Source organism: Hordeum vulgare, chromosome 6H (assembly GCF_904849725.1).
Source record: "Hordeum vulgare subsp. vulgare chromosome 6H, MorexV3_pseudomolecules_assembly, whole genome shotgun sequence".
Classification (NCBI taxonomy): Eukaryota; Viridiplantae; Streptophyta; class Magnoliopsida; order Poales; family Poaceae; genus Hordeum; species Hordeum vulgare.
This window is the reverse complement of record NC_058523.1, coordinates 13,893,437-13,903,769: the sequence shown is the minus strand read 5'-3', so window position 1 is coordinate 13,903,769 and position 10,333 is coordinate 13,893,437. Positions and strand designations below refer to the sequence as shown.

General features: G+C 40.9%; 1 long non-coding RNA gene across 1 annotated transcript; it reads left to right on the top strand.

Annotated features, from left to right (window-relative positions):
- Positions 1-3,423: 3,423 nt before the first annotated feature.
- On the top strand, positions 3,424-4,324 carry LOC123404572. Its single transcript, XR_006611855.1, has 2 exons — positions 3,424-3,474; positions 4,112-4,324. It is a non-coding gene; the product is annotated as an uncharacterized LOC123404572 (long non-coding RNA).
- The last annotated feature ends 6,009 nt before the right edge of the window (positions 4,325-10,333 follow it).

The following is a 10,333-nucleotide window of genomic DNA, read 5'->3' as shown; positions in this document are numbered from 1 at the left end:
AATTTTGAAACAAATATATGGTACGTCCTTCATAAAACAACTCATTTTGGTCACTTGAAAATGAAAAATGAATTTTTCATCTAACGAAAATGAAAACTTCCTTAATCAACATTGTTTGCCATTCCAATATGCACCCTTGTGCATAATATTATATCATTTCAACAAACTATGTCATGAATGTGGCCATAAGATTGATCATTTGGCTTGAAAGCCATGAATCTTTACACATGATAACTCATTTCTAAGAACACTTATTTAAAATAATTATCGTATTACTAGTTTATTATTTTTACTGGTAACTTTGTCACATATAATGACACAATGCAAATATTTTCTATTTTTTTGAATTTGTTTTGAATTTTTCATGGCCGTTTCAAAATGCCGTCAAAACAGCGGGTATGACCGTTCCTACCTAGTGGTTGAATCTTGGAATGTTTTTGGTGTTTCTATGATTAAATAGATTCTTATGTACCTATAAATGATTTTTCGGGAAAATAAATATCAAACTATAATGCAGCTGCAATTCAAATTTGACCCGCTTCCACGTGATTCAATGAAAATTTGTCTTTTTCATGAGAGGTGGATAAAAGGTTTTAACACCCAACCATTTTTTTAATTGTAAATTAAACGTGTCCTACTATTTTATAAAAATGATTTCATACAATTTTGAAATAAATATATGATAGGTCCTTCACAAAAATCTCATTTTGGACACTTGAAAAATGGGAAATGATTTTTACATACAAGGAAAATGAAAACTTCCTTAATCAACGTTGTTTGCCATTGCAATACGCACCCTTGTGCATAACAATCATCTGAACAAACTATGCAATGAATGTGGCCATAAGATTGATCATTTGGCTTGAAAGCCATGAATCTTCACACACGATAGCCCATTCATGAGAACACTTTTTTTAAATAATTGCCATATTACAACTTTATTATTTTTCCTGGTAAGTTGGTCACATATAATGACACAATGCGAAGGTTTTTCAATTTTTTTAGAATTTGTCATGCCTGTTTCAAAATGCGGTTCAAACGGTGGGTATGACCGTTCGTAGCTAGGGCTTGATTCTTGCAAATATTTTGGTGGTTCTATGATTAAATAGATAATTATGTACCTAGAAATGATTTTTGGGAAAAATATAAAGCAAACTATGAGGCATCTGCAATTCAAATTTGAACCGCTTCCAACTGATTCCATGAAATTTGTCTTTTTCACGAGAGGTGGATCAAAGCTTTTGACACCCGACCATTTGATCAATTGTACATTAAATATGGCCTAGTATTTTATAAAAATGATTTGGTCCAGTTTTACATCAAATATATGGTACGTCCTTCAAAAAATACTCAGTTTGGGCACTGAAAAAATGGAAAATGAAATTTCTATGCAAAGAAAATGGAAACTCCATTTAACAACATTGTTTGCCATTCCAAGATGCACACTTATGCAAAATGTGATATCATTTGTACAAACTTTACCATGAATTTTGACATCACATTAACTATTTGCCTTATAAGTGAAAAAACTAAAAAAAACTCAACTCTGATTGGTGGGATCACTTGTGCCTTGGACCGGTGACATGGCAAACATCAGTCCGTCCATCCTTCCACCCACTTTTGATCCAACCCACCACACAACACCGCACCAAACCCCTCTCTTTCTCTCTGAACCCTAGATCTTCGCTCCTCCCTTACCGCCGCCACCACTCCTGTGCATGATCCCCCTTCTCCCTCGCGAGCCCTCTCTCTGTCCCCCTCACCAGATCCACGCCGACCTGCTCATCCCCTCCTCCACGTCCAGGTGCTCGTGGATCTCGCCGTCGGGGCTCCTTTCCGGACCAGCAGGGGCATGCTGGTGACGGGCGGCGCGGGCTTCACCGGCCACTGCCGAGCCTCCTTCTCAATTAGGTCCAACAACCAAGATGCGTTGCGGACGTCAAGGTGATATCCACCGGTGATGCTTGCTGGCACGGGCTCGCCACCGGCATCCACAAGCTCGTTGATGCCGTCTCGGTCACTCTCGTTCCAAAGGTGTGTGTGTTTTTGCTTGCTTCCTTTTGGGTCAGAAAATTGCTTGTTTTCTCACTATCGTAACTGCTGTCTTGCAACTGTAAAGTTCTTGCGAATTTGATAGTGAAATTCAATGTTATGTGAATTCGAAAGCTTCCAATGAATTGTTTTAGTCTCATATACAGTGTGCTAGTGGATATTGCAAATGGACATGACACACTGTTACTTCAGATATAGGATCGCCAAATGATGCCCTCTGCCTGCTTGCTCTTCCTTGTTAAATCTGTTACCATTTGTTCATTGATATAGATGCTGCTCATGTTGTTGGGATCACATATGCCTGAACAATTTGTTTTATTGTCTTGTAGTGCTACTGATTTCTAAGTACATAAAGGTTTGCTGCAGGGAGGAATGTTGTTATTGACGAAGATGATGTTCCTAAAGTAATTAACACAATTAAGCTTGTAATGTACCCCCGCAAAGTGTGCCTTTATTTTCTTTAATCTTCTGATGGAATCTAAGTTTGATCCAGAAAGTTCGGATTTTTTTGCCAATATATTGGATGGGGTTGATGGTACATGACCTAGCCCTGATAGAATAGCACATCTATTTGATGTAGAACTCAGGCAGAGCATTAGTTCTTTTCTTTCGGTTGATCAATTAGTCGTGACAGGATCTTATCTTTCCCATGGTCTCACGCATTTACGCTGCCCACTGTCTTTGTAATGTTTCGAGGAGGCCTCTAGATTCAGGAATCTCATGCCCACTGTTAAGAGTGGCTCACCGCTGCATCTTAATAAGGAATGACTCCTACATCGTGGCAGGGATGTTTTTAGTAATGTTGTCAACTAATTGTTGCTAGAATGTAACACGTACGACTGATATCAAGTTTCTAATGAATGAAATCTTTAATTTCTAAGAATGAGGTGGCTATTTCTTTCTCTGCGATATATTGAGAAGCTTCTTCCCAATTGGTAATTGGTATTTTGTCCTTAAAGTTTCAGCACATATGGCTTCTGTGCCTATAAGATTATGTTAGGGATTTATTCCCAATATTTTGTGTTTGCAAGTTCTATGGTCACCTAGCACCGAATTATTATTTCCCCGTGAACTCATTAAATTCTGCTCTTTGGTAACCAACAAATATATGTGTAACTTTATGAAAATTTAAGTCCCATGTTTTATGTGTACTGGCAACAACCATTCTATTACAAAAATAGATGAGCGCGGCAACGCGTGCCTTCCATGATCTAGTACTGATAATCATTGACTACAGTTAAGGTGTTTGAGGGTCAGTTCCCGAGTCTGGTATATGCATTTTTTATTTATGCAGTTGTCCATCTAAAATGTTTGAAAGTGTAGCTCTCTTGTGATATCAGCTGACGCCAGTGACATTTGCCATTACAGAAGATGATCAGACTGCTTCGCAGCTTGACGGTCGAAAAGAAGAACTCTGTTCAGGTATATATATCCAGTAGTAACATATATTGCAGTATATATTTTTACATCTGTGTTATTGTCAAAGAGAATTAGTCAGCTATTGTGTTGTCATGAATAGGCTGACACTGGATCAAATATTCATTATCTTGCACCTATTTTTTAATTTTGTAGTTAAGTTTGATGCTTCCTGGTTGTCTATTGTGTTAGTGTTGTAGAGTCTCTTTCCATCATGGAAAGCATGCTATGGTTGAGCAAAGCATGCTATGATGCCAACATCCAAATGGATGAAGATGTAGGATCTGGATTTTACATTATTGTTGGTAGTCGTGAGCTGTTCTAAAAATATGTTTTGACTTCTGCTTGTCTCTTTCTGCTGGTGTGCAATGCCTAATCTTTAATGCAAATATTTGTGTTCATTATTTTTAATGCCTAATTTTAATGCAAATATCTGTTCTAAAAATATGTTTTGACTTCGGCTTGTCTCTTTCAAGGTTTTTATGTCAATTACAGTAGTAGTATGTTTTTTTTGCATCGATTACAGTAGTAGTACGAACTAAAACAAATAGTTGTATTGTAACTGTTATGCAGTTTTTGTGCCTTGTTTCTATTCTTGATCTGTATCTTGTAGCTCTTAAAAATATGGTTGTTTCTTCTACAGGACCTCCAGGCCTAAGAAAGTTGAAGTGCGAAGCCTTGAAGCCAATTGTGTGAAGCTCTACTTATCCAAGAATGCATATTATATATTGTAATAATAGGCATATCTGCTTTGTAACAGATTGGAAAAATTGTAATATACTACCTTCGTGTTAATTTGATGAATTTCACATGTTCTTTCTGCTCTATTTGAAATATTCATATCGTATGCGATTTGGAAATGTGTGAAATGAAAACCTGACCAGAACTTCTTGACATAAGGGACAAATTATGAGAAGCATATGACAAGTGGGGCGTACACACAAAACTGAAATTCAAAAGGCCAAAACTAAAACTGGGCCAAATGTATTTGGGCACTAAAAGGCCAGGGCCCAAATTATAATGATACAAAAAAATTGAAAAAAATACTAAAGCGGCTGTAAATAGGCTAAGGCCCAAAAAGAAGCCCAATAAGAAAAAGCCCAAAAAAATAAAATCAGCCCATGTGATCAATTGAAATGGGTTGGGCTGATTTCAGCCATGATGTTTTGATTTCGTCGTAATTTTGCCACGTAGGACTGTGTTTGATTGCCAGCGATGATTTAGGATCGTCGTAAAGGTTACGACGATCCAGGAATCGTCGTAAAGTTACGACAATTTTGACCAAAATGTCGTTGATGTTCATTTCTGACGCTCCGTTTTTGACGCTTGGTTTTTCGTCGTGCGATCGTCGTAAATGAAAAACCGTGATGATGTAGCGACGAAAAAATAGCGTCGTGTACTAGCATATTCCTTGTAGTGTGAGGGGAGACTGACTGGAAAAGGCACGCTTGGAGGGGAGACAATAATATGCAGGGACGGATATTCTTGGTCTCAAGCACACTGCAGGGTTCTACAGAACTCTACCTTGGTGACCCCTTATGTTGATGAACACAAGAACAGTCTGTGCTCCAAACACCTGGAGCGGTGCGACGACTGGATTACATGTGAACACATCAGGACTTTCAGCAGTTGGCTGGAAACACGTCTCAGAGATGAAAACACTGTTTGTGATGAGCTGTACTCGTTGTCCAGGGGACCATCTTCGACTGTTACGATTTGGAAAGGATACGAGATAAATGGGAATATATTTTACACGATCGCCCAAGATCAAAAGAGCACCAACCAAAATAGCGGTGTCCGCTTTGATGCAGCCACCGAGAGAGGAAATGACACATATTATGGTTACATAGTGGACATATGGGAACTTGACGACGGAGTAGATTTTAAGGTCCCTTCGTTTAAGTGAAAATGGGTCAATCTGTCAGGAGGTGGGGTACAGGTAGACCCACAGTACGGAATGACAACAGTGGATCTGAACAATCTTGGGTACACTGACGAACCTTTCGTCCTAGCCAATGATGTGGCACAGGTTATCTATGTGAAGGACATGTCTACCAAACCGAGAAAAAGAAAAAATAAGGAAGCGAATACATCATACGATGAGCCAAAGCGCCACATAGTTCTTTCAGGAAAAAGGGACATCGTGGGAGTGGAGGGCAAGACAGACATGTCCGAAGATTATGAAAAGTTTCATGAAATTCCTCCCTTCAAAGTCAAGGCTGACCCAAGCATCCTGATAAATGATGAAGATGATCCATGGTTACGGCGCAATAAGGAAAGGACACAAGCGAAGAAAAAGTGAAGACTTTCTCCACAACTATTATGACGATACCATGCAAACTTTTAACCTTTTTGTAGTTCATTTGAAATGCATGTTGTAACAGACAAGTTTCCGTATGAAATCCTGATACTTCGAAAGAGATTGTCCATTTTGTAAACGAAGTGCATCCAGTTTTTGCCGTAACCCTCTCAACTTCCTTGCATATGCTATGTGGATGAAATGATGATACCATGCCAAAATAAAAGAGAGGCGCAATGCTCACCTGCACGTTTCTTAGCTTCATGCCAACGTGCTGGTGAGCACTGCGCTTCTCAACTAAAACCTGTACCAAATAAAATGCGTTTGTAACAGCCTTAGAACTAGTACTAAAGAAATCAACTAAAAAGCTTTTATAGACCTCTAGTATTATTGAAATTAAAATTATATAGAATTTTGTTAAAAACTTTAATAGCAAAAAGAATTATCATAAAAATAAATTAATAAGTAATTAGAATTTTGTTCAAAACATTAAAAGCAAAAAGAATTATCATAAAAGAAAATAAATAAGTAATTAGAATTTTGTTACAAACTTTAATAGCAAAAAGAATTATCATCAAAGAAAATAAATAAGTAATTACAAACAAAAAAGAAAGCAAAAAAACTGGGAAAAATTAAAATAAAGGAATCAACTAAAAAGGTTTTATAAACCTCTAGTATTATTGAAACTAAAAATATATAGAATTTTGTTACAAACTTTAATAGCAAAAACAATTATCATAAAAGAAAATAAATAAGTAATTTGAACTCAAAACATTAAAAGCAAAAAGAATTATCATAAAAGAAAATAAATAAGTAATTAGAATTTTGTTACAAACTTTAATAGCAAAAAGAATTATCGTAAAAGAAACTAAATAAGTAATTAGAAACAAAAAAGAAAGCAAAAAACAGGAAAAAAAATAAAAAAAGTGCCACCTACACGGCCACCACGGCCTGCATATGACTAGAAATCCATTACTAGGGCCAGGATGCAGGCCCGCAGTAGGCCCAATAGGCCCACAAGCACAGAGAGTGATTTTAGGCCCGTAAGCCTGCAGTAGAGAGGAGCTCGAAGTGGTTGGTTCGGCAGGGCTTATAAACCACTCCGAGCCCCTCTCGGCTAGCGAGGTGGGACTAAACATAGCACTGCACCGCGCAAGGCCTTTGGTCCCGGTTGGTGGCACCAACCGGGACCAAAGGCCTCTGCTTCCCGCCTTTCGGGCTGCTGAAAAGAGACCTTTAGTCCGGTTTGTGCCACCAACCGGTACCAATGCCTCTGCTTCCCGCCCGTCGGGCTGCTGAAAAGAGACCTTTGGTCCCGGTTGGTGCCACCAACCGGGACTAAAGGTGGGGCTATATAAGCGGTATTTTAGAAATTTTGATCTCTCCCCCTCTCTCCATTCGATCCCGACGCCGACGCCGCCCTGCCCCCGCCGACGCCGACGCCGCCCCTGCCCCCCGTCGACGCCGACGCCGACGCTGCCAGGCTGCCGGAAACGCTGCCGCCCGTGAAGCCGTCCTCGTCGTCGCCGCCACCTACGCCGGCCGCCTGCGCCTCCTCCATCCGCCCGTCGATGAGCAGCCTGGCCCTCCTCTGCTTCCCACAGTGAGATCCGCTGCCACTTCTCCCTCTCCTCCTCTAGCTCCGGCCGGCCTCCTCCCGTCGGCAGGCGCCCCTCCTCTCCCCACGCCGCGCTCAGCGCCCCCATCCTCTCCCCTCGCTAACAGGGCCGGTCCTACATATCTCTTTTTCACTCCGATTTCTTCTGTTGGTTAGGATTAGAACAGACGAGCTCGGATTTTTATTCATAACTAATACACAACAACAATATCTTGTAATTTCTAAATTTGTAGTCATCCAGATCTTTGTTCGAAACCTTTCTTTTTTAAAATTAAACTAACAATGTTTTTAATTTCTTGTACCATATGTTTGTGTTCTAGTTTGCAAGATGTTATCTAGATAGTATGCATCTGGTAATAACTAAAGAAAATAAATTCGCGTATTAGTTGATTAAGATCAAGGAAGGAGATATTGACATTTTTCCATAACAGGTACAAGTACTTATGTTAGAAATTCCATGGAATAATGCCTACTGTTGAAAAAGAAGTGACAATTATAGGATAAAAATAATTATAGTAGGCACGAACGTAGAAGAAACATATAGCATTATTTTGATAGTCCTACGAATCTGATACTTGTGCATCTCGACCTATTTTGATAGTCCTGCATATCAGATACTTGTGCATTTCGGATACTCTAGGAACATCATTTCCTTTGATATGCTTATCCTATGTTGTCCTACATGAGCAATGGGATTAGATATGCAATTTTTGCTCACTGGAATAAACATTTCTCCCACTTTGGCAAAACTTATGGTAGTTGAATTAATCTAATGTTGTTACCAACCAAAAGATGGCATATATTAATTCTTGTTCATTAGATTTTTAGTTGTAGTGCAATATGAGACAGATAATTAACAACTAATATTACCATCATAGTGAATATAGCTTTGGTTTTATTTATTTATGGTAAGTGCTTAGTAGTTGAACTAGTTGATTTAATAAAACTACTTTATTTTACTATATATAGAAGTAGTTTATTTTTAGCAAGAAAATTAATATAACTAGTTTATTTTTTAGTTCATTTTACGATGCCTATCCCGCATCCTCGTCGTCGACTCGGCGTAGGACACCTGCTTGATCAGAGGGGCCCTGTCCGGGACTGGGCTCCGCCCGGCTGGTATTGGGAGGTGCTACCTTCCGGGGAGCGTCGGTTGGTGAGGAGGCAGCCCGTTGTTGACCCGATCCTTGTTTGGTGGCGGTCGCGTGGGCCAGTGACGGTGCCGAGGCTTCCGGACACCGCGGAGGTGGTACGTCACTGTGTCAGCGAGGAGGACGAGCACGTCCGTCGCTACATGGTTGCATTGGAGGGCAGGTTCTCCAATACCTGGCAGGTTCTTCAGGGATCTCACTGGAGCTATGATCCTGTGATGGTTCCTTTTCTTTGGGTGTCCACCGCCCGCGACGATACTCGTCGGGCGCTACGGTTCTAGCTGTATTAGTGATGCTATATGTATGACAAGAGATGATGTTGTTTTGCTTATAATTGAATGCATGCTAATTTGAATACTACTTTATTTTACGATTTGGTTTTGCTTATTGAATGCTCAAATTGGAAAAGTACTCCTACTTTGAATGCTAAAATTGAAGAGCACTATGCAGAAAAGTCCTACCTAATATTGATGATCATGTTGCTGTAAATGTTGTAGGACAATGTTGTAAAGGGTAGTAATTGGTCTCTTTAGCTGCTTTTCAGAGATGGAGTTCTTCACGATTATACTTGAGAAATCCTCCAGCAGGCAGGTGCTGCCGGACAATTTTGTGAAGATGTTGGACGGCCATCGGCCACAGAACATGAAGCTGAGGCAGGCCGGCAACGGGCTTCGCAAGCTGTGGGACGTGGAGGTGGTGTTCGACACCGATGGAAGCATGTACCTAGATCGTGGCTGGAAGCAGTTCGGTCGTGCCTACGACCTGCGGCACGGGTATTTCCTTGTCTTCAGGTACGACGGAAACGCCACGTTCGCCGTGAAGGTGTTCGACACGACTATGTGTCGGAGGCGCTATCAGGACGACGACGATGCCAGTATGCTCTGTCTCTTCTTCTTCTCCATTAGGCTATGTCTCACACCCATTTTTTTTTAAAAAAAATTGCATTTGGCAAGACAATGGGAGCAGGAGCAGCGAGTACTGACAATGTTGGAAAGGGTAGTAATTTGTCTCTTCTGCTGCTTTTCAGAGATGGAGTTCTTAACGATTATACTTGAGAAATCCTCCAGCAGGCAGGTGCTGTCGGACAATTTTGTGAAGATGTTGGACGATCATCGGCCACAGAACATGAAGCTGAGGTAGGCCGGCAACGAGCTTCGCAAGCTGTGGGACGTGGAGGTGGCGTTCGACACCGATGGAAGCATGTACCTAGATCGTGGCTGGAAGCAGTTCGTCCGTGCCTACGACTTGCGGCACGGGTACTTCCTTGTCTTCAGGTACGACGACAACGCCACGTTCGCCGTGAAGGTGTTCGACACGACTATGTGTCGGAGGCGCTACCAGGACGACGACGATGCCAGTACGCTCTGTCTCTTCTTCCTATCCATTAGGCTATGTCTCACACCCATTTTAAAAAAACTTTTGTGCATTTGGCAAGGCAATGGGAGGAGGAGCTGCGACAGGTGCTATGTCTACGGCAGCAGCGACTCTGGCTATAGCAAAAGTAGCAGCGACTCTGGCTACAGCAAAAGTAGCAGCGACGATGGCCTTGTGATGGTGATCCCACAGCTGGGCGACAGGGCCATGCCAATTCTGGTAGAGGAGTACATCCCACAGCCTGGCCTGGGGCTTCGCCGCTCTAAGCGCATCAGGATGATGAAGGAGAAGGTGAAGATCTTAAGAACCAGATGGAGCTTTAATCTTTATAGTGTAAACCTTTTAAGTACGATAGTGTTGAACTGCTACTGCACTTTTAAGTATGATGGTGGTGTGCCTGATGAAATTTTGTGCATGCTCATG